Source organism: Equus caballus, chromosome 23 (genome assembly GCF_041296265.1).
Source record: "Equus caballus isolate H_3958 breed thoroughbred chromosome 23, TB-T2T, whole genome shotgun sequence".
Taxonomy (NCBI): domain Eukaryota; kingdom Metazoa; phylum Chordata; class Mammalia; order Perissodactyla; family Equidae; genus Equus; species Equus caballus.
This window is the reverse complement of record NC_091706.1, coordinates 15300826-15326526: the sequence shown is the minus strand read 5'-3', so window position 1 is coordinate 15326526 and position 25701 is coordinate 15300826. Positions and strand designations below refer to the sequence as shown.

Sequence of the window (25701 nt, the reverse complement as noted above, 5' to 3'; positions counted from 1 at the left end):
AATGATCCTTTAAAAGTGAGCCTGAGGAAGAAAGCTCGAAAAGAACATATGCTGCTTTCTCAAAAGCTAATTTTTCCTAAACTATAAAACGTTTCTAGATAGGTCAATTTCACCTATGTAGCAGCTTGTTATTTTGAAATATATACAATTGGCCCCTTATTGTCTAATTCACTCAAGAATTTTTGGATGTAAGTTTTTGTAAGTTTCCAGGGAGCTACCTTGTAGTATAGCCAGTTTCCCAGAACCTAAAGCAAATTAGATTAATCATGCTAGAAACTAAATAGAAGTGCCTTGTTGGGGCCTGTTTGAGCAAGCCCTAATGCTCTCTCCTGTCGGCCAAGGGGAAAAGAGCACCTGGGAGGGCTTAGCTGCCACCCGCCCTGCACGAGAACAGTGATGAGACTCTGAGCCTCAGCGTGGCTTCCTTTCAAGGTGCTCTTCAATTATTCAATCAGATGCCAAAATCTGGTTCTCTTGTGGGAGAAAACAAACAACAGACACAGCTTTCAGTGACTCTCACTTATGGATAAGCGTGATTTTCCAACGCTCGAGCTCAGACTACCAAGGCTTTGTTTTCTTTAACGGTCATCGGGCACAGCTATTTTTGCTCCTCTACCTGACTTGCTGGGCATCTTTCCCCGCCGATCCTGCTGTTCTGCAATTCTGTAGTGCACTGGTCTCTCTGTATGTGCAGGGGTATTTACAAGCCTTGGAGAATGCATGGTCCTGACAGCACCTGACGCTTGATTTGTTGTTGTTGTTGATTTCTTCCTTTGAGCTGCATAAACTCTTCCCACATGTCACAGAGCTGCTGGAGGCGTGCCTCTCATGCCATGTGTTCCTAATCGCCAGCTCCCAGCCTGCTGTTGCACGAGGCTCAGTTGACTCCCAGGCAGTGTCACTTGATCTCTCTCCTGCTCTCACCAGCATTCGGGAACTGAAAATATTTACTTTGTGTTGGCTTGACAAAACCCAGTAAATAGCAACCTTTGCAGGGACCAGAACACACACCAAAGGAGCAGTGGGAGGAAGGTCGAAAGAGCTCCGATTATGCTACAAGAGGGGTTTTCTGAGCTGGGATGCAAAACCAGAGGCAGTTGAGTCTCAGATTTCTTTTGCCTCTAAAGTCAGTATTTACTGACCAGGACTTTGGACCCAAATAAAATATGATCAGCTCCCCATTTTCATTGCTAAGTCTCTTTCTGGGAAAAGTAGCTGAAAAGGATTTTCTGATCGTTTTCTCTATTTCTATTATGAGATTGCTCACTCAATGAATAACTCAATACATTTTTACTGAGCTACCACCATTTTGCAGGCTCTCTTCTGGGTGCTGGAGATTCAATATTGAACAAGAAGACTCTCCAAACTCAAGAAAATAAATCAATACGAATTTCAGATTGAGACAACGGAGATGAAAGAAACAAACTAGGGGATTTGATCGGGAATAACTGCGGAGGCTGGTTCGATAAGGGATGAGAGCAGGCTTTTCCAAGATGCGAATATTTGACTCAAGCCTAAAGGAAAAGAGGAAGCCATGCAAAAACTGGTAGATTTTGTTTAAGGCAGAAGGAACAGGAAATGTAAAGACCTTATTGCGGCAGGAAAGAGCTTCACATGATCAAGAAATGGAAAGGAGTTGGAGCACCAGTGCTGAGTGAGTGAACAGAGTGGGGTAGAAGATGTCTATATCACCATCTCACTCCTGTATTTTTTCAAACTATTGACCCTTAATGCCATTGAATCCATTTTTCATTCTTCCACATGATGCTGCACCCATTTAATCTCCAGGAACATATAACTAATAGTTGATGTAAGCACATGAATTTCTTGAAGTTAAGTAGAAGGAAAATGAAGTGCGGCTAACATCCTCCAAAGTCATAGTGAAGTGGTGAGGCCCAGGGGGCGTGGCGACCCTAGGACACATGGCCACAGAGCAACCTGCTCTAAATCCTAGGTAACTGCATCCTATGTTTCTTTGGAATCCCGGTCTCATGGGAGTCCGAGTCATCAGTGCTCTGCGACTCTCCAAGTGAGCCCAGGGTCAGTGTAAGTGGACTTGACAGTTGACATCACACAAGATGGCAAGTGTAGGGTTGGAGGCTGCTGGTTCTGGCTGGGAGTTCTGACTCTGCCCTTTCTCTCTGTGTCCTTGGGAGAGTAACTTGCCTTCCTGAGCCCCAGCTTCCCTGTCTGTTAAATGGAGATGGTCACACCCAGTTCCTCATAGAGACAACATGAGATAAAATTTTTTAAAAATCTCTAATATAATTTTTAAAACTGCATGGTAACTTTCACATTTCATTAAGTGAATAAAGTCTTATAAATTACAATTACATGCAAATAAGGACTTGGGGCATAACCAACCCAAATGATAGCTTCTGATCTGAGCACTTGTCATTTAAGTCAATTCATTTTAAAAACAGGAATAGTATGTGGGGAAGATGAGCAAAATGCCCTGAGAGCATAGCAGGGAGGATCCCAGTCAGAAAGGAGAACTGCCTCTGACTCTCGGGGTGAGGTTGCTGGGAAAGTAGGGACACAGGCAGATAAGGCCGGCTCAAGCAAGGGCGCCAGGCGCCTGGCAGCTCTCAGGAATTTGGTCTCATGGTCCCCACTGGTCTCCAGCAGCATTTGCTGGTGCAGCCATGCCTGCTGTGATTGCACCCTGGGGGCTCCTTAAAGATTCCTTATGACAGCTTCTGGTGCCACCTATCACATGAGAATCATGCTGACAAACGCCAGGGACCTTGTTACCATTGGGCTCCAGGGGTCTCAGTCTCTTCTTTTGTAAAATGTTGCATGCTCTGAAGAATCATGTGGGTTTCTTCAAACTCCAAGATTAAACACTCTTACAATTCTATGAGTGTAATAGCTTCAGGTACACCTTGCTGTTGTATGTAAGGAATTAGACGGCCCAGAGAAGATAGTTAATTTCTTCTGCTTGTCTTGAGTCAGCCACCAGAAAAAGGGTTTTCTTTGGATTAAGAAAGCAATAGATCTTCCTGTCTTAGAGACTTTAAAACATCAGCTAGATTATTATGCTTCTTTTCCCTGTAAAGTAGAATATTTATTAAAAATTAGAGAATAAATTATTTGGTGGCTAAAGAAGTAACAACACAGGAATATTTTTATAACAAAAATTTATCAAAATACTATGAGGAACGATGTCTATTTGTGTATTTTTTTGCCAATGCATGTGGTTAGCCTTACTGTAATTTTATAATAATTCTTGTCACCTTGTAGTACATATATCTTCTTGTTTTTGTTTTTAAAGGTTGCCTTAGTTCTTCTTGAATTTCTTTACTCTAATATGTGTATTTTGTTTCAAGTTCCACAGAATATGTTGCTTGTATTTTTAATAGAATTACAGTAAATTAATAGATTAATCCAGAGGAAGATTAACATCTTTATGATGTTAGTTTCTTCTCCAAGGACTTGATATACCTTTTCATTAATTTAGGTACTTAGTAACATTTTAGAATTTTTTTTTTTTAAATTTTATTGCAGTAAAATTGGATTCTAACATTATATAGCTTTCAGATGTACATCGTAATATATTTCAAATTCTGTGTAGATTACATCATGTTCACCACCCAAAAACTAATTATAGTCCGTCACCTCACATGTGAGCCTCATCGCCCCTTTTGCCCTTCCCCCTCCCCCCTCCCCCTATGGTAACCACCAATCAAATCTCCGTTGCTATGTGTTCGTTTGTCTTTGCTTTTATCTTCTATTTATGAGTGAATGATACGGTGTTTGACTTTCTCCCTCTGACTTATTTCACTTAACACAATACCCTCAAGGTCCATCCATGTTGTCACAAATGGCTGGATTTCATCACGTCTTATGGCTGAGTAGTATTCCATTGTGTATAAATACCACATCTTCTTTATCCATTTGTCCCTTGATGGGCACCTAGGTTGCTTCCAAGTCTTGGCTATTATGAATAATGCTGCAATGAACATAGGGGTGCACGTATCTTTATGCATTTGTGTTTTCAAGTTCTTTGTATAAATACCCAGCAGTGGGCTAGCTGGATCATATGGTAGATCTATTCTTAATTTTCTGAGGATACTCCATACTGCTTTCCATAGTGGCTGCACCAGTTTGCACTCCCACCAGCAGTGTATGAGGGTTCTTTTCTCTCCACATCCTCTCCAACAACTGTTGTTTCCTGTCTTGTTAATTATAGCCATTCTGACCGGAGTGACGTGATACCTCGTTGTAGTTTTGATTTGCATTTCCCTGATAGCTAATGATGGTGAGCATCTTTTCAGATGCCTGTTTGCCATACATATATCTTCTTTGGAGAAATGTCTGTTCAGATCTTTTGCCCATTTTTTAATTGGGCTGTTGGTTTTTTTGTTGTTGAGGTATATGAGTTCTTTGTATATTTTGGATATTAACCCCTTGTCTGATATATGGTTTGCAAATATCTTCTCCCAATTGTAAGGTTGTCTTTCATTTTGTTGATGGTTTCCTTTGCTGTGCAGAAGCTTTTTGGTTTGATGTAGTCCCATTTGTTCATTTTTTTCTTTTGTTTCCCTTGCCCGGTCAGACATGGTACTTGAAAATATGCTGCTAAGACCAATGTCAAAGAGCATACTGCCTATGTATTCTTCTAGAAGTTTCATGGTTTCAGGTCTTACATTCAAGTCTTTAATCCATTTTGAGTTGATTTTTGTGCATGGTGTAAGGTAATGGGTCTACTTTCATTCTTTTGCGTGTGGCCGTTTAGTTTTCCCAACACCATTTATTGAAGAGACTCTCGAACGGAGAGTCCATACAATGGAATACTCCACTGTATGCTCTTGGGTCCCTTGTCGAATATTAGCTGTCCATAAATGTGTGGGTTTATTTCTGGGCTCTCGATTCTGTTCCATTGATCTGTATGTCTGTTTTTGTGCCAGTACCATGCTGTTTTGATTACTATGACTTTGTAGTATATTTTGAAATCAGGGAGTGTGATACCTCCAGGTTTGTTCTTTTTTCTCAGGAATCCTTTGGCTATTCAGGGTCTTTTGTTGTCCAATATAAATTTTAGGATTCTTTGTTCTATTTCTGTGAAAAATGTTGTTGGAACTTTGATAGGGATTGCGTTGAATCTGTAGATTGCTTTGGGTAGTGTGGACATTTTAACTATGTTAATTCTTCCAACCCAAGAGCACGGAATATCTTTCCATTTCTTTGTGTCTTCTTCAATTTCTTTCAACAATGTTTTACAGTTTTCCATGTACAGATCTTTCACCTCTTTGGTTAAGTGTTTTCCTAGGTATTTTATTCTTTTTTTGCAGTTGTAAATGGGATTGTATTCTTAATTTCTGTTTCTGCTACTTTGTTGTTAGTGTACAGAAATGCAAGTGATTTTTGTATGTTGATTTTGTATCCTGTGACTTGACTGTATTCATTTATTATTTCTAAAAGGTTTTTAGTGGATTCTTTAGGGTTTTCTATATATAAAATCATGTTGTCTGCAAAGAGTGACAATTTCACTTCTTCTTTTCCAATGTGGATCCCTTTTATTTCTTTTTCTTGCCTGATTGCTCTGGCTAGGACTTCCAATACTCTTGTTAAATAAGAGTGGTGACAGTGGGCATCCTTGTCTGGTTCCTGTTCTTAGAGGCATAGCTTTCAGCTTTTCTCCATTGAGAATGATACTAGCTGTGGGTTTGTCATATATGGCCTTTATTATGGTGAGGTATTTTCCTTCTATACCCATTTTATTTAGAGTTTTTATCATAAATGGATGCTGTATCTTGTCAAATGCTTTCTCTGCATCTATTGAGATGGTCATGTGATTTTTATTCTTCATTTTGTTAATGTGGTATATCACGTTGATAGATTTGTGCATGTTGAACCATCTCTGCATCCCTGGAATGAAACCCACTTGATCACGTTGTATGATCTTTTTAATGTATTGTTGTATTCGATTTGCTATCATTTTGTTGAGGATTTTTGCATCGATGTTCATCAGTGATATTGGCCTGTAATTTTCTTTTTTTGTGTTGTTCTTGTCTGGTTTTGGTATCAGGATAATGTTGGCTTCATAGATGGAGTTAGGAAGCTTCCTCTCCTCTTCAATTTTTTTGGAAGAGGTTGAGAAGGGTAGGTATTAAGTCTTCTTTGAATGTTTGGTAGAATTCACCAGGAAAGCCATCTGGTCCTGGACTTTTATTTTTTGGGAGGTTTTTGATTGCTGTTTTGATCTCCTTACTGGTGATTGGTCTATTCAAATTCTCAACTTCTTCTTGGTACAGTTTTGGAAAGTTATGTTTCTAAGAATTTATCCATTTCTTCTACATTATCCAATTTGTTGGCGTATAGCTTTTCATGGTATTCTCTTATTATCTTTTGTATTTCTGAGGTGTCTCTTGTAAATTCTCCTCTTTCATTTCTGATTTTATTTATTTGAGGCTTCTCTCTTTTTTTCTTGGTGAGTCTAGCTAAGGGCTTGTCAACTTTGTTTACCTTTTCAAAGAACCAGCTCTTGGTTTCACTAATTTTTTCTATTTTTTTTAAGTCTCTATTTCATTTATTTCTGCTCTGATTTTTATCATTTCCTTCCTTCCACTGATTTGGGGATTTGTTTGTTCTTCTTTTTCCAGTGCCCTTAGATACATTGTTAGATTGTTTATTTGGGATTTTTCTTCTTTGTTGAGGTAGGCCTGAATTGCTATAAACTTCCCTCTTAGAACCGCTTTTGCTGTATCCCACATATTTTGGCATGTCGTATTCTCATTTTCATTTGTCTCCAGGAATTTTTTAATTTCTCCTTTGATTTCTTCATTGACCCAATCGTTGTTCATAAGCATTGTGTTTAATCTCCACATTTTTGTGGCTTTTCTGGTTTTCTTCCTGTAGTTGATTTCTAGTTTCATAGCTTTGTGGTCAGAAAAGATGTATGCTATTATTTTGATCTTCTTAAATTTATTGAGACTTGTTTTGTGGCCTAATATGTGATCAGTCCTGAAGCATGTTCAATGTGCATTTGAACAGAATGTATATTCTGTGGTTTTTGGATGGAATGTTCTATATGTATCCACTAAGTCCATCTGGTCAAATGTGTCATTTAAGGCCAGTGTTTCCTTATTGATCTTCTGTTTGGATGATCTATCCATTGGTGTAAGTGGAGTGTTAAAGTTCCCTACTATTATTGTGTTACTGTCTATTTCTCCTTTTATGTCTGTTAATAATTGCTTTATATATTTAGGTGCTCCTATGTTGGGTGCATAGATATTTATAGGTGTTATATCTTCTTGTTGGATTGTTCCCTTTACCATTATGTAGTGCCCTTCTTTGTCTCTTGTTACAGTTTTTATTTCAAAGTCTATTTTGTCTGATATAGGTATTGCTATCCCCGCTTTCTTTTCTTTGCCATTTGCATGGAATATATTTTCCCATCCTTTCACTTTCAGTTTGTGAGTGTCTTTAGGTCTGCAGTATGTCTCTTGTATGCACTATATATATATGGGTCTTGTTCCTTTATCCAACTGGCCACCCTATGCCTTTTATCGGAGCATTTAGTCCATTGAAATGTAAAGTAGCTATTGATAAATATGTACTTATTGCAATTTTGTTACTTTTTTTCTGGGTGTTTTAGTAGTTCTTCTCTGTTCCTTTCTTTTTCTCTTGTTCTCTTCCCTTGTGGTTTGATGGCTTTATTTAGTAATATGTTTGATTTCTTTTGTCTTACTTATTTGCTTTCTTATTATAGGTTTCTGATTTGTTATTACCATGAGGAACCTATATAATATTCTATGTATATGACAGTCTATATGGAGTTGATAGACTCTTTAGCTTGACCGCTTTCTAAAAGCTCTACTTTTTCACTCTCCTTCTCCCACATTTTATGTTTTTCAAATCATATGTAATCTCTTGTTTTGTCTGTGTCTATCCATTACTCTCTTATCATTGAAATAGATAATTTTAGTACTTTTGTCTTTTAACCGTCATATTATCTACACAGGTGGTTGATCTGCTACCTTTACTATATTTTTACATATACCAGTGATTTTATTGCCTGATTTTGTGGGGGGAGGGTTTTTTTGATAATTTTTTATCCCTATTTGTAGTCATTCCTTTCCCTCTTAAATAAATCCCTTTAGCATTTCTTGTAGAACTGGTTTCTTCGTGATAAGCTCCTTTAATTTTTGCTTATCTGGAAAGCTCTTTATCTCTCCTTCCAATCTGAATGACAACCTTGATGGATAGACTATTCTTGGCTATAGGTTTCTTCCTTTTAGCACTTTAAATATGTCATGCCATTCTCTTCTCACCTCTAGGGTTTCGGCTGAGAAGTCTGCTGATAGCCTTATGGGCTTTCCTTTGTATGTCACTTGTTGCTTTTCTTTTGCCGCTTTTGGGATTCTCTCTTTATCTTTAATTTTGGACATTTTTATTATAATGTGTCTTGGTGTAGCCCTCTTTGGGCTTATCTTGTTTAGAGCTTGCTGTGATTCTTGTACTTAAATGTCTGTTTCCTTCCTTAGATTAGGAAATTTTTCATCTATTATTTCTTCAAATAAATTTTCTGCCCCTTTGCCTCTCTCTTCTCCTTCTGGGATGCCTATAATACGAATGTTAGTGTGCTTGATATTGTCCCAGAGTTTCCTTAGACTGTTCTTATTCTGTCTAATTCTTTTCCTTTTTTTCTGTTCTGCTTGGGTGATTTCCTCTAGTCTTTCATCTAGCTTGCTGATCCATTCTTCTGTATCCTCTAGTCTGCTATTGAGTCCCTCTAGTGAATTTTTCATTTCCAGGATTGTATTCTTCATTTCTGATTGGTTATTTTTTATGTTTTCCAGTTCTTTGTTTATGAGCTCACTGTGTTCATCCAGTCTTCTCCTAATATCTGTGAGCATCCTTATGAGATTTTGTTTGAACTCTTTGTCAGGTACGTTGCTTATTTCTGTTTCATTTAGTCCTTTTTCTGGGTTTTGTCCTGTTCCCTTGCTTGGAAGGTATTCCTTTGTCTCCTCATTATGCTTCTTTCTCTGTGCTTATATCTATGTATTAGGTGAGTCAGCTATGTCTCCTGATCTTGGAGAAGTGGCCTTATGTAAGAGATGTTTTTTGAGGCCCAGCAGTGCGCTTCCCTCTCATCACCAGTCCAAACGATCCAGGAGTGACCCCTTTGTGGGCTACTTGTGTCCTTCTGCTGTGGCAGGGTTGCTCTTAATGCAGGTACCCAGGGAGTCTAGTCTTTCCTTCCCTGGCCAGCTGATTGTAAATCCATTTTGGGGAGCCTCAGCACCGTTGGGTACAAGGTCTAACAGCACAGTCTGGTTGCAGTTTTCCTGTTAATTGGGTAGGTACCCAGTGTAGCTGGTTGCTAGACCCAGGGGCTTACAGTTGCAATAGGCCTCAGGCCTACAAGGCTGTTGTCAGTTCTCTCAGGGGTGCAGCTGAGTGGGGCTGGCCCTAGGCACTGGAGCACTCAACTGTTTCAGGCTTTGGAAGGTGGGGCTGATCCTTTTTATGAGTATTTGTGAAGCACAGGTCTTCTGCTGTTGATAAGCTCACCCCCACCCCCAGGACCACACACACTGTCAACACAGTCCTGGTCCATGCACACTTCCCAACCCTTTGGAGTGTACCCCAGCACCCCACTGCAGAGGGCCCCACCTCTCCATCAATGCCTGCCACAGTTCACCTGGTCCTCACACAGGCTCTACCCCACAAAGGTGGACACACTCACCTGCCTGTAGAGGATCAAGGCACCCAGTCAATGCAGGCTGACAAGTAGCCTGAGGGCTTGCTGTTGGGCCAGGTGGGTCCCTAGGGAAGGCTGCCTGCCCTCACTGAACTGGATTAAATCTTCACTTTAGTGGATGTAGCAGCCCCCTGGACTAACAGGCCAGGGGAAGAACCTCAATGGCATCTGCCAGGGTCTGTGTCAGCATGCCTGGACCAGGTCAGACCAATGACCCCCCACCAATGTCTCAGTCTCCAGAGAGGTCCCTCCTCTCACCAAGATGCCCCCAGAGCCCACCAGGTGAGTCTCTTTTCACCAAAGGACTGTCAGCCTTCTCTCCAGTGATTTTAGGTTGCTGAGACAGGTGAGTTTGTGTGTGGGCCCTTTAAGACCCAGATCTTTTCAGCTTCTGTCCAATAGCTTTTCTGGGGTATTCCCCACTGCAGTTAATAGCCAGTGGAGCCAGATTTAGTAAGACCCTCGTCTCAGTTGTGCTGAGTCTGAAGGATGCTTATAGCAGTATCAGCCCCTGCTCCTGACCTCACTCCTCCAGGGAGGGCTGCACACCTTAGGGTGGCTACCGCCTGGCCAGCTGAAAAACTCTGCTGCTCCTGAAGGTGACGTTTTTGTCTCCAGTAGGAATTTCTCCCCCTTCTGCTTTAGTCAGGACTTTCCCTTGTTGTGGGGGTTCTTTTTATCCAGTTTCCAGTTTTCTATCGAGGGTAATTTTTCCAAAAATAGCTGTAACCTGGTTGTGTTCGTGGGAGGAGATGAGTTCAGAGTCTGCTTATTCCATCATCTCCACAAGATCTCCTAAAATTTCTTTATATTTCTCAATAAAGTTATTGTTAAGTATTTTGTATGTTTATGCTGCTTTGCAAACGAGGCTATCATTATATTTTCCAACCAGTTATCTCTGTATGTGAATTAATGCTGTTAGTTTTGTTAATGAATGTTATGTATATTATGTATATTAATATAAATATACATAATCACATCAATTAATTACATAATAAACATTAATTAATATACATAATATGCATATGCATTATGTATATTAATTAATATTGTGTATATTAATACATAATATACATGCATTATGTATATTAATAATGAATGTATATTAGTTTGGTGGTTGCCCAGCTTACTGAATACATACATATCTTAGTGTATATATCAGATATATACTGATATATACGTATGTATATATGTATGTGTATATATATTAGAATCTAGAAACTATAAATAGCTACCACAAATCAATAAGGAAAAATGTAAAAACCTGATAGAAAATCCAAAACAGGATAGAAGCATGGAGTTCATAAAATAGGAAAACCAAATGGTCAGTAAACATGAAAAATTATTTAACCTCATTAGTAATCAGAGAAATAGTATTATTTTGTGTGCCAATGTGAAAAAGGAGATGTCACTCAGTAACAATAAGGTCTACAAAACCAGATGCTGGCGAGAAGGGGTGAAGGAGGAGCTGTGCTCTCCTGATGTGACTACAGATGCGGACGACCACTCTGAGAGCAATTTGGCAATTCCTGGGACGCTCAGTGCACACCCTCCCCCAACCTCTGTCTTGCAATTCTACTTCTGGGTATAGTTCTTAAAGAAACTCTTGCATCTGCGTGCAAGGGGACGTGGTATAAAAATGTTTAGTGAAGCACAGTATGTGACAGTAAAATCTGTCAAAAATCCAAATGTCCGTTAATGTAGCATCGGGTGACTAAATTATGAAATATGATAGAATACCGCATGGCCACCAGAATGAATGAATTAGATCCATAAATATTGCCTTGGATAACTCTCAGGACAGTGATGAACAAAAAAGCAAAGAACAGAATCTTACATCCTGAATGATGCAATTTGCATGCATCTAAAAAACAGAAAACGATGCTCTTCTAGGGCAAGATTCATGTCGTAAAAGCAGAACACGTGGACGGGAAGAACAACACACCAATGTCCTGACCGTGAGTGCCTCCAGCCACGAGGGAGGGACAAAGGGAAGGGAAGGGAGTAGAGAGGCCAAAGAAAAGGAGAGAGAGAGAAGACTTCAGCTGTAATATTCTCATTTCTTTCATTTAAAATAAAGTGAAGCCCAAATGACAATATGTTAGCGTTTATTGATTGTGAATTTCAGGTATGCAGATGTCTGTTCATCATACCCTGAACCTTTCTGATCATTTGACTTAAAAAAGTGTTTCACGTGCTTGCACTGAGTAGCAGGTAGCCCTCTGCAGCACCCCTGGGAACGTCCCTCGCAGACCCTCTGTGACCACAGGCTTCTGAGCCGGCCCTCTCCCTGCTCTGTCACACTGTCCACTCTAAGGCCCACCTAGCACCTACCACTGTCAGGAAGCGTGCTTTTGGCTTCTTACCTTTCAATCATCGGCCCCCCCCCCCCCCGCCCCGACCTTTCCATTAGAATGGAAGCTCTAGGAGGGAAAGGCATAGCCAGCCTTCCTCACTGCTCTGCTATAAACTGCAGAGCCGTGGTAGGCACACAGTAGGGACCGTCTGTCGAATGAGTGACTTCCCCACTGCTCTAAGCTACAGAGTTGTGCTGGGCACACAGTAGGGACTGTCTGTTGAATGAGTGACTTCCCCACTGCTCTAAGCTGCAGAGCCACACTGGGCACACAGTAGGGACTGTCTGTTGAATGAGTGACTTCCCCACTGCTATAAGCTACAGAGTCGTGCTGGGCACACAGTAGGGACTATCTGTCGAATGAGTGGCTTCCCCACTGCTATGAGCTTCAGAGCCACACTGGGCACACAGTAGGGACTGTCTGTTGAATGAGTGACATTCCCACTGCTCTGCTCTAAGCTGCAGACCCGTGCTGGGCACACAGTAGGGACTGTCTGTTGAACGAAGGGAAGCTGCGTTGGGAAGCAAAGAGCCGTTTGCTTCCTTGGCTCTTCTATCAGCTTTTGATGCGGCTCCCTGCAGCAGTGCCCAGCTTCCCGTCAGGGTCAAGATGGGAAAGTCTTCTGTTTTCAGAAGGGAATAAAGACGACGTTGCACACTCTTCTTTAATTTTCATATTACCACATTTTTCCTCCTCAAGAAAAAGGTCTTCGAGAAATCGTGCTGTTACATCACTCCAGCTGACCTGACCTCTCTTCCCCGGCCAGGGTCTCCATCATGCCGTGAGGCCTGCTCTGCACAGCGGGCCCCAGCAGAGTCTGGCAGTCACTCAGGACTGTTGCCTAAAGTCCCAAGTATCCTGGCTCTGCTTTTCTCTGAACATTTATAACATATTCATTTAAATGGGGGGTTGGAGGGTGGGTGAAATGGGTGAAGGGGGTCAAAAGGTACCAACTTCCGGTTATAAAACAAGTAAGTCCCGGGGAAGTGATGTACAGTGTGGTGACGGTAGTTAATAACACTGTGTTGTATATTTGAACGTTGCTAAGAGAGTGGATCTTAAAAGCGAGCATCATAAGAAAAAATCTACATATGATGACAGATGTTAATTAAACTTATTGTGGCACTCATTTTACAATATACTCAAATATTGAATCATTTTATGCTGTACACTTGAAATTGATATCATGTTTTTGTCAGTTATATCTCAATTAAAAAATAAGATAAAATAGGAAACTTTTTATAAGCTTAATTCTGCGATTTTTATCTCATAAAACAGAAATCACATATTTGCTAAAAATTGATTATTTTATCAATGTTTGCCTTTACATTATTTTTCGTTACTCTTTATTAAGCTTAGGTGGATGCCCCACTTGTTCCACTTATATTTTTATTTTTAAAATCTTATTTAAAGTGAACCATCTGTATAAAACATTGGACCACTTTTTAAGGATAATATTCTCAAATAAATGAACAACGTCATTATAATAATGATGCCATCAAGATATTTACCCTTTTTATCTCAGTCCCCTAAGATTTGTCTCAAAAACACATGCTAACCAGAGCTCTATCTTTACAAATGCCAATGTGAAGGTACTTTGCATGAAGTGTATAATTTTTCTGGCTTGACCTTTTGTTTTAAATACCAAGTTGTAAAATTGCAAGTAGAAAAAGTAGCATGTGGCTCTTTAAAGCTTTCAGGTGTACAACTGTCCAGTTTCCATTGTCGGGACCATTGTGGTACGTGTTTCTGAAAGACCCTGTCTAGAATTCTCTTCTGGCAGGAGGGAGAACAGACCAGAGCCCACTTGCAACCTGGCCCTGAGCCAGTGAGAATGAGGAAGAGGCTGGAGCAGAAGGGCCATTTGTCTTTGTTATTAGGAAATAAATCAACCTTTGTTTTCCTGGCCAAGCTCAAGGAATGTCATTATTACCAAATAAATTGTGTCGTTACAAATCAATCAAGCCACCTTTCATTTAAATGTGAATCACTTTAATTGTCTAGGCTTCAAGCTTGATTCCACCCCATGGAAACAAATGATTCGATATATAGATCATCCAAACTCTACATTTGGTACCAAATTTTCTACAAAAGCAATTTTTTTTTAGGTTAGTCAACAAACTCACTCATTATTTGATATTCTTTTCTCTTAATGAAAGCGATATCACAAAGCTTTCCTTGTGAGTATAAGATCAACTCGGCATAAAGTTAAAGGCTGTCTTTCTCAGAATATGGCACAAATGACATACTCTGAGAGAGCATGCATGAGGTGTTTATGTCTGATTACCATCTGCCTATGGTAAGACCTATCCTCAAATAGAAATCCGATAAACAGAAATCCGAGGTTATAAGCCTGTTCGGAGGAACTTTCCTGAGACTCAAAGACAGGGTGGCTTGATACCTACTTTCAACGGAGTTTCAATCTACCTTTTGCCGGACAGAGACCTTGTCACTAAAACCGCCCTGGGTCTTCAGCGCTGCTCCGAGCCTCCTTCACAGGGCTGCGATTTCATCAGCGGACCGTTACAGGGCCCTGATGCCGCGCTAACATGCTGCCCATCCGGAGGACGGCCCCTGCCCTCAGCTCTTGCTCCCGGTTCTCACACTGTCCTTTCTCTGTGACCTCTCTCCCACCTCTGACCTCCTCCCCAGTTTTCACCCCTGCTTTAACAATTGATTTATGATGGGCCCATGGAAGGGTCAAGCCCACTTTTATGGTTTGCCTAAAATATTTCTTTTAGAGTGAGCATCAGAAGTGGTCTTCAATCCCCGCTAAACAGTTTCCCCCAGACCTCAAAAGAGCTTCCTTTACGGCCCCTCGCTGCACCTTATTTATATCTTTTGTACTTGGGAAGAGAAACTCATTAAATAAGGCAATTTCGAACTTTTACCAAAATGAATAACTTACGAAAGATGTGGGATTTGGGTTTGGTTTTTTCCCCCAATGAGAATGTGTGTGAATGCAAATATAACTCAGGGTAGGGAGGTGGGAGGAGAAGGAAAGAAAAAGCCACTAAGAAGAATTCCGAGCCCAGGATTCCTTCCTTGGGGATCCGGTTTCCCCGCGCCCCGCGGCGCCCTCGCTGGAGCCTAGAGTGTTGGCCCAGGCCTGCGCCCCGGGCCTCGGCAGCGAATTTCACCCTTTCCTTTAATTTCACTTCAACGTACTAAATAATTGCCAAATTTAAGAATGCTTTTTAAAAACTCTTGCTAATAGAACCGACAAAAAAATTCTTTTGTTCTTTTTACATTTTGAAGATTCTGAAAATAGAAGGAAACTTGAAAGATATAGGGGCTATTTATTTTTAAAATTATGCCCAACCCGAAAGACCAAACAGCGCCTGAAACCGGGAGGGTTGAAGCCAAGGTCTCCGGCCTCGGAGTCAGGGCCGCCTCAGGGTTCTAACTTGGATCGGAACCTCGAACCGAGAGGCTGGGAAACGTGCCCCTCAGCGAGCGTCGTTAAGTGGCACCATATGAGATTTCTATGGCCGGCTTCCCCAAACTTATTGATCTCCCCGCTCCTCGGTCATTAAAAACGTGATTTATCAGTCTGACATTTTTAACAGGGCAAAGCTCAGAGGGTTACTGCGGGGCTTTCTCGCTCCCATGCTGCCTTCGCTGCTGCCAGGCGCGCGCACGCTGGCGAGGGCTCCAAGGCGCGCCCAGAAGCAGCCGGCTTGCTTTTTCTTTTTTTTTAACCAAATGGCAACCTCTGCATATTTAAAGTGTTTTACACCTATTACATAGCAATGAATTAATTTTTCCCATTTCACTCCTCTCTTTCATGTAAAGCAAGGTGTTCCCCCTAATTAAATGCCGTCATTTTCTTAGTGTGAGTCTTGGCAGGATTCCAGAAGCGAGCAAACTGGAACTGAAGGGTCTGTGTAATCTTAGACAAAAGTGCGGGTCTCCGACCCACTGCCTCCCCAGCCCCGGAAGGAGGCAGCCGCGGACGAGGCGGCTGTCACGCGTGAAACCGCAGATCCAGCCATCTGAGCGTTGTTGACCCGGTGTATGAAAACAGTCCAAATTAAGGCGCCGTGGCCTATATCCCAACTTCCTACTCTTTGTGGTCTTGGGTCTTTGTGAATGGGAACAAATCGCTGTGGCTCCCATCAAATTTAGCTTCATACCTCTGGATTCTGGCTGGTGCCCAGCAGAATTTTGAGGGCAGGGGGTGGTCAAAGGAACGAACGGTGTGGGGTGGATTCCTGCCCCGGATTTGAACCTTCGGTCGCACTAGAGTCGTGCAGCTCTCTTTCCTCCAATTTCTTCCAGTCATGTATATCTAACTTGCATCTGTTTTATTAGTAGGTGCTGGCTAACAGGAGGAAGAGGAGAAGAGGAAGAGAAGAAGTAAGTCTTTTGAGAGAAAGAGCCATGGTTCTTTTGATTTTAGTCCGTTTCGTTAGCCACCACATCATGTAAATGGCACAAACCCAGAACGTCACCCTCATCTGGTCCACAGGCTGTTTAAACCAGAATCCTCCCCTTGGCACTCATTCAGGGGCAGGCACAGGTGCACGGCCAAAGAGATGCTACCAGATGAGAAGAATCTGGTGCAGGTCTCCAATGAGGAGCTCTCCTTTGGACGATTAGTGCTGCATCTGAGAGCCGTTATGATGGGTGTGTTCTGTGATACCCGGCCTGCTCCTGAACTATTTTTGACTGAGACTTCTGGAGCAAAACACGTGGTACCAGTACTCATTTTATGACGGACTGTAAAACGCCTCACGTGCCTTTTACTTCCCGATTCATTTTCCATTTTTACTTCCTTCTGGCCAACAAATGTAATGGACATGTCCGTGGTCACCGTGGGGAAGCAGGTGCTGACCAGACACCTCCCTTCTGCTGCATGGGCCTCCCCCCAGGGGATTCCCCCAGCAGGAGGCTGACCGGCAACGACCCTGTGTCTCAGGGCCAGTGGTAGTTAACACCTGTCGTCCCTTATATCGAATAGCAGCCTCTCTTTTGCTCTCAAAGGTGTCCTGGTTTAGACCCGGATGTGGTCCTCCGTCAAAGGGGCCTTCACAAATGGGAAGTGGGAATAGAATTCCACTTTGGGTTCACATTCTGGCACTTAGTGGGGAAGTATGGCCACAGGGAGGACTAATCGTGTGTCACACGTGTCGGTCATGCAGACCTGAGTTTGATTTTTGGCCCAGTTGACATTCTTTAGATACATGAATTTGGACAAGTTACTTAATCTCAGCCTCAATTTGCTCCCCTGTGAAATGGGAGGATGATAACCGTTTATAACAAATGATTAAAGTCCCCAATATCACTGCTGTAAGACAGAAACTCCATTAATATTTCCTTTCCTTCGTTCCTATCTCCTAAGCTTAGTGGCAAAATTTCAATTCTGAATTATGCCTTTCCAGCTACACATCAATTCTGAAAGAAATAATAAATCTATGGCGTAATGAAGGTCAGAGACTAAACTACTGTTTCCGATTCTGCCACTGACTTGATCCCTGCAAGCTGCTTGCCAGTTGTAAAAGTTTCTAAGAAGTCTGTGTAATGAGGATCATGACAGCCAGAAACAAAGAATATTGAAAGTTGTCTTTTTTCCTTTTTAACAGAACGAGTATTTATCGATCACTTTTTATTAAATTCCACCACTTGTGCCAGGAAGTGTACTATGAGTTAGAAAGAGAGGGATGCCCGTGATCTAAAGTGATTTGACATCTAGTTGGAGAAGTTGTAAATGGACCCAGTGCCACAGGGTTTATCAGCCTCAGCACCACTGACGTTTGGGGCCGGATGATCCTCCGCTGCGGGGGTCGTCCTGTGCTTTGCAGGATGTTTAGCTGCATCCCTGGCCTCCACCCACCAGGTAACAGTAGCACCCCCCATCCCCGGACCAGTTGCGAAGATCAGAATTGTTTCCATTAGGGTCAGCTACATAATTTGCATAAAATGAAAATGTGGGTCCCTTATTCAAAAAGCAGGGGAAATGTGACATTAAAGCTACTAACATATATTTAGTTCTTTCTTTTCTTCCACAGTCTCCCTCTCTCGGCTTGCCATGGTGTTTTTTTAGGTTTCCTATTTAATATCATTCTAACAAGGAAAATAAAAACTATAAATTGTTAGCACGAATTTTACTGTTTATTTTTATATTGCAGAATACCAGTTTTAAGGCAAATATAAGATCATTTATATTATATGCAGAATCACCAAAATTACACAACTCAAATTTTATTCCTGCTAGAAAAGTGAATATACTGCACAAAATAGGTGCTCTTTCCACCCGTACTCTCTGCCTTCAGCTCATTGCTGAGTAGGAAGGACTGCACGGAGAAGAACTTCTGGATTGTTCTCTATTTCCCTCTCCTACATCAGCATTTGCAGGGGGAGTGGTGGGCTAATACAGGGAAGTGACATGAGTAGGAAAGAATATGGTAGGGTTCCTTGGTTATTTCTGTTGCTTAGAATGCCGTTGTCTTCTTTCCGCACTCACAGAAAGTTCTGGTTCAAACAGAAAGTGTGGCCTGTTGGGGCTACACATGCCCCTGCTTCCTCAGTCACAGGTGAAACAGGCTTGACTTGTGGAACTCCCCCTCATGGCAGGCCCACCAGAATTCTGTGCTCATGGGGCATGGTGAGTACTGTATGCCGATGAGGTGGCTAGGAAAGGCGACCACCCGTATGAGGCCCACCTCCTCTGCTCTCACGCATGCTCCATTGTCCCACCAGACCTCACTGACAGAATACAAGTTCAAAGATAAAATTATTAGGAGTTGTAAAGGATGACAGCAGCGCATGAAACTAGGCATGGGGCCCTTCTGAACATGCAGCACTGTGAGAAGATGCATATGTTGCACGTTCATGAAGCTGGTCTTGGGCACCAGACATTACCAAATGTTCCCTGGGGGACAAAATTACCCCCTGTTGAGAACGACTGGGATGCACAACACCGTAGGCTGTGCTTAGGGCCACGGTGAAACAATCCAGTCATAGTGGATTTGAAATGCATTATTGCAGACTGAGAGGAGCAAGGAAATCTTGACCAGAGAGGTAGAATTGAGCAGGATCTTTGAGGACAAAAGTTTGGAAATTCCCTGAGCTCCTTCATTTCTGATATTTCATTTGTTGTCTTTGGCGAAACATGGTTTTGAAGGTGTTTTAAATTTTTTTTTTTTGAGGAAGATTAGTCCTGAGCTAACCTCTTCTTCCTCCATATGTAACCCATCTTCCTCTATATGTAGGATGCCTACCACAGCATGGCTTGCCAAGCGGTGCCATGTCCGCACCCGAGCAACAGAAGTGGAAAGCGCTAACTTAACTGCTGCACCACCAGGCCGGCCCCTTAAATTATTTTTAGTGCATCACATTCACGGAATGTTTTTAATTTTTACCTTAAAGAAAATTTTTTGTCAGTTTGTACAACAGCAATTGAAAAAGAAGTTATAACACAACTTGGTTAGTTGTACTTAGGACGACAAATTCTGAGCAATTCTCCACTTTCCCAGGAGATACACTGCACTGTACAATCCAAGTTTCTGTAGGCGTCGTTGATCATAACACAGAGCAGATGGAGTTGCGCAACCTGCCTCTCTTTACAACTGAAGGGATAATAATTAACATTAGCACAAGAACCCAGGCCGTGCTCAAGGCTGGGCGTGAATATCGAGTAAATAAGTTGAAATATGCATGTGAGAAAATAATCAGATAACTTAAAATAAGCATCCTTTCACCTCTTTGAGGATTTCCTGCTGCACATGAACAGTGGTAGATGAATAGGGGCCTAAATGAGGGTGCAAAATACTCCAGTTTCAATCCCAACTCCCTCCATTTACCTTTCTTCACCTCTGCTTCCTAATTTGTACCAATGGTCATAACCCCGTTCGGTACCCTCACAGGGTTGCATTGCCAGCATTAAATAAAATAGTGTATTAAGGAGCTTTGTTAACTACAAAAAGTATATGATTATTTAGTAGTCTGTTGTTACTAATTACATCAGAACAATCTGAACCACCTACCTGAGTAATCAATTATTTTCTAGACTGTCTCTGAAAAGGCAAGTTGTACGTCTTAGTTAGGATAAGTAATGCTGATTGCTGTAACAAACAACCCTCAAATCTCGGTGGCTTAACACAAATATGTATTTCTCACTCATGTTCCAGTCTGATGCAGGTCAGATGGCTCTCCTGTGTGTTTCTCCTCCAAGCTGTGACTCAGAGACCCAGGCTCCTTCCATCTTATGACAACTCCATCCTCAACACGGGGCCTTCACAAATGCTGTAGCATGGGAATACAGGGTTCATGCAGGGATGTCTACAGCCAGTCCTGGAATAGTGTGCGTAACATCTGCTCACATTCTGTTACCTACAAGGCAATCAAATGGCCTCAAACTAACCTCAAAGGAGACCAGGAAATGAACTCTTTATGTGTGCCTAGCAAGAAGGAATAATATTTGGTAAGAATCCATATACTCTCTGCCACATGTGAGGAATAATATGATGGCTCAGTATAAGAAACAATCTTATTTTTACTTCTTTATGGACTAGATCTCTCCAAGGAAAATCTGACGAGTCATTATTTATCACTTTGAGTAACATTGAGTTAGACTTGGGTTGGAGTCCAGGCTCTGTCCTACTAGATGAGAGTAGTAGTATGTATCTTTGAGCTAGCCTTCGAGGAGAAGTTGATTTCAATGATACTTGACTATACTAATGAAATCAACAATATTGACCATACGTTTATAATATATATTGGTCGCGAAGGTAGATACTACATGGAAACCAGTCGCATACACGCACATACACATATATACTTATCATATATATTTGTGAAACATTTGTGTATTTACCCAACCCCTTATTCCAAGTCCCAGCTCCAAGAACTATAAAGAGCAGGGGAGTCAGACTAACTCCCATAAAACAACAGTGAACAAAACTGGGAAACCCACAATTAGGTGCTGAATTGTAAGGTTCTGACCATAAAGCAGGGGCTGCAAACTCTCAGCCCATCTACCGAATTGATCTCATTTTGTTTGGACCACACAGTATTTGTTTTAAAAGTTTGAACCGACAGTTTAAAAATTGGAAGATTTTACTCCAAACTTCTCTTTGACAAATAGAAAATCTGGCAACACTGGGCTGGCCTTCTCCCACGGTGAAAACCGATGGAGCTGTGCGGTGGCTCGCCCCTTGAGGTGGGCATGCTTCTCCTGTCCGCCACAGGCTCCAGCACTCCCCACGGTGTAGGGAATCATTGACTGCCATTTGTCATGTGATCACAATACTTTTTCCTCTTATTTAAGAAACAATTTCTTTATACTCATAGCTATCAAAATTAGGAAATGAAAAACAAGAAAATCTTGTGTTTCATAAAATATGGAGGAAGCTATCTCTTTGTGGGGTTGAAGAAGGATATTCTTAAACATTTACTGTTCAAAAAGAGTGTGTCTGCATCAAAAAATATAACCTGCACCTGCCTTACATTACCAGCCTGGCCTGGTAACACTCTTTGTTAAAAACCTGCTTTATTGAGATGTAATGTATGTATCAAAAGAATTCACCCATAATAAGTATACAATTAATTCGATAATTTTAGTAAAGTTTTTGAGATGCACAACCATTACGATAATCTAACTTTTTAGAGTGTTTCCAGCCCCTCAGAAGTCCCCTTGAGTCTATTTATAGTCATTCTCTGCTCCCACCCTCAGCCCTAGACGCCACTGACCTGCCTCCCTTCTCTGTTCAAGACACGTTTGAGCTTTCAAATCATGGTCTGTGAGCCACAGGGCGTTCAGAGGAGAAGGACGTGTTCCACCTCACGTAGTAAGAACTGCTTCACAGAGAAGGTGGGATTTCGACAGTTTGTGTAGATGATGACAAAAGGGAAAGGTGTTCTGGGTTACTATCAGTTTTTGCTCACAGCTGTTTGCAACACCAGATTGTTCCATAGAATGATGTCATTAGTGGCCGTAAGATTGGGTAGGTAACTTTTCTTTGAATTTGTGTTATAAAAAGTCAAAATTTGAGGAAAAAAATACACATCACATCATATGACTACATTTACGTTTTTCATTGTTCCTTATCAATAAAACAAATGAAAAATGGATAATATACAATTGAACGTCTCCCAGTGGCCTTTTCTTCTCCTCCCCACCTAGTTGGGGAGCAGAGGGCTTTGAAGACCCAGAGCAAGTCGTCCATCTTCATAGAACTATCAAATGTTACACTAACTCCCAGTAACTCCTGTCTTTTCCGATCTCAAAACATTTATAATCCGCATCCCTCGTTAGAGCAATTCATTGATTTTCTCCTGTGAAAATTTCTCCTGTTGTTTCTTGTGCTATTCCTTTCTTGTCTTTATATAATTTTGTTTGACATGTGTTTATCATGTCACCCTGAAAATCCATTTCCTTAATGTTTAAGGACAATTATAGTTTCTTAGACATTTTTGCATTCTTTGCACAAAACCTTAATCCTCTGCCATTTCTATAGTAGATGTTTAATAAAACTTGTTGAAAAATAAATGTCACTTATGAAGTACACTTAAGGATTATAATTTGGTGATTCTGCAGCTTTAAATGCAATAAAAATAAAATGAATTGGTTGAGTCAATATGGACAGGATTTAGCAAGGAGTTTTTTTCATAGTTGCAATGAAGACCCCTGAAACAGCCCCCAAACAGAGGTTAGTCTGCCCATTTTAGTATCTTAACAACTGAATTAGATCAACTCTTCAATTTAATCCATTGCTCAGAGCTCAGCCATTCAGTCAGTTAAACAAGGAAGTCTGGGCCAGCCACTTTCTATTGCTTTTGTTTGTTTTGTCCTCTTGCTATCTTGGTGTCCCTCTGTGACTTTATTTGTGTCTGTCTACCTTTCCCATCCCCCTCTGAGTCTCTCAATCTCTCTGTCACATCTCTCTCTAACTCTCTCTCTCTCCCCCCTCTTCCTCTCTCCCTCTCTCTCTCTCTTTCCTCTCCCTTTCTCTCCCCTTCTTTCTTCTCTCCTTTACCCCTTTGTCTATTTGCATTTCTGCTGTGGCCTCTGTCTGGTCCTCGATCCTGCTGCCTCTGACAGTGTGAGCAGCCTCCAGGTTCAGGGACATATTCGGAGTGCCAGCACTGGTTTGCCTCACATAGCAAGCTCAGCAAGTCATTTGTGGGTTCAGACTGGGGCATATGAGACATGCAGGCAGCCTTGAACCTCCCCCAGAGATAAGATATTTGTGCTAATAAAGTGAAAAAAAGAAAATGTGAAGAGCAAAAGGAAAAGAGGTAAATTCTCCAAACAGAAAAACTAAAATATTTTAGAACATATGGAAATGCCACATCATAAAATCTTAATCTTTCCTTTGACTCAAATAGAATTTAACGAACCCCATCACTAAGGACATTTACTAAGAAAGAGTCCATCTATTTGAGTAAGCTGCTATTCTTCCGTATGAAAAGTATGTAATGCATCCTTTTTTTATAGACAGCATGATGTTTCTCAAAATGCAAGGAAAACACTTTTTCAAAATCTGTAAAGTCATTCTTTCATGTCAATTTTATAACCTGATTAGAGAAACTACAATTTAAAGAGGACTTATCTTTATTTTTTTCTCCTGCCTCTGATCTTCTTCATCAAGACAACTTGGGACCTTGAATAAAAGATCTCTAAAATATATAACTGTACCTCCCTGGAGAAAAGTAATTATACAGATGTCGCATCCTCACCCCACAACAAGCCTGTCCCCCCAAAACCCTCCAGTTTTCCTCCTGCTTCATATTCATTAATTAGTCTGAGGTTTCCTCCGTGTTTCGTTTACAAAGCCACTTAAACCCACGCACCCATTTAACATATTTATGACCCCCGTTTTCTTTCTGCTCTCTGAGACTGTACCGTAATTGTTCTCTGGACCCGGGGACTGCAGCGAGCCTTCTCTGCTGAAAAGAGACAACATAAAGAAGGAAATGAATGTGTGCGGGTTGAATACCTTCAACAAAACGATTGGGTGCAGCCGGGCCCGCCGCCCTCCTCCCGGGGCACTTTAATTGAGTGCAGCCTCACCCGCTATTGAGTGTATGGGAGACTATTAACTCTTAACAACGCTCCGTCTCAGGTTATTTATTTATTGCTTAAATGATTTGTTATTGCTACTTGAATTTAATACACCCTCTGGGAACCAAGATGGCAGCATCATGTTACAGAAAAACTACAGGTTATTTTAAAACTGTAATTGACGTTTTATGAGAGCCATAAAATCTTTCTGAACAAATAACTTACCATTAGTCAGAAACTTCAGCAGGAGATCTGTAAAATTAAGGGTATGGTAGAACAGTACTGTACTTGTGTGTGTCTGTCTGCACGTGTGCTGGGAGGATGGGGCAGGAGGCAAGCAGGGAAGCAGCAGAGAAACTCCAATTGGTTATTTCACCTTGCTTCCATCCGTCTTGATTTAAACCACCACACTCTGAGTGTGAGGGATCTGGGAAGTGGTGCAAAAGATTCCCAGGAAGGATGAGCTGTATCCGATGAACACGTTTCCGGCGACCAGTCTGGGTGTTTCAGCTTTTGTGCTGTGAATTGGAACCACTTCCCAGCCGGGCAGGGCTGGGGCCTCCTGAGGCCGTGTTGCCCAGCTTAGCTGAGTCACCAGTCATCTCCTGGGGCCACGAGTCCCAATCATACGTGGATTCTTCAGACCTTCATGAGATCTATGAGAACCTGTCATTGAGAGGTTTGAACCATCCCATTTCCTGGCCCAGCAGAGCTTAATATTTTGGCATTGCTTTCAGATAACAGGAAACATTTTGGCTGAAAATCCACAATTCCAAAAACAGTTTGTGTCAGTTTTCTATTTCATGGGATGCTGGATGGATACTGGCGTGTCACCCAGGCCCCTCCCCACGCGCCTGCCCCATCCAGGACTGAGATGCTCCTTCCCCCAGTTGTCCTGAGTGTTGGTCCCAGGAACTGCCTTTGGCAGGGGTAAAGTTGCCTCCCCCAGGTTATGCACTCTTCCTCAAGGTCGCTCAAACCCATCAAGGAAGTACAAATGCCCAGCTTCCTTGCCCCGATTCAGGACAGCTCTGAACAGCCACCCCAGTCCCAGAGCGTCTGTAGGATCAGCTGAGGCCTTGGTTGCAACCACATCGCAGTTCGACTTCTCCCTCTGCACAGCCCTGCTTCCCTCGCACCCGTACAGATGCTGAACCTGAGAGCACTCTCCAATTAGCCTCTTGCACACTCAGAACATGTGCTGGGGGGAGCCCCACCTAAGACGGTGTCCGCTTTGCCTTCATTGACCCTTTGAACGAAACTGACACCCTCAGGAACCACACACCCGCCAGCCAAAGGAGCCCCAGGGTTGTTTCATAAATTGCATAGGAATGTATTTATCTGGCTTCTAACCTATTTTTGTTCTGATCTCCTCCCTATTGGGTTCCAAAGGCTCAGCTCTGAAACTCCCACCAAATCCTACTCTGGCTCCCAAACTCCGGTCACATTTTTCTCTTGTTTGTACTTGGGCTTTTCCAACTGGCTTTGACTCAGAGCCCCCATCCTGTATCTTGGAGGGGATTTTTGTAACCAACAGTAAGAAGCCCCTCACAATAGTTCCAGATGAGAGAAGAATCCAGCCCCGAATGCTAATTAACTTAATGCTAGTTAAGTCAACTTGCCTA

At 41.8% G+C, this 25701-nt stretch overlaps 1 long non-coding RNA gene across 1 annotated transcript; it reads left to right on the top strand.

The window, feature by feature from the left end:
- Positions 1-1017: 1017 nt before the first annotated feature.
- Positions 1018-22510, top strand: LOC138920348 (uncharacterized). Its single transcript, XR_011431382.1, has 3 exons — positions 1018-1654; positions 16384-16428; positions 20202-22510. It is a non-coding gene; the product is annotated as an uncharacterized lncRNA (long non-coding RNA).
- The last annotated feature ends 3191 nt before the right edge of the window (positions 22511-25701 follow it).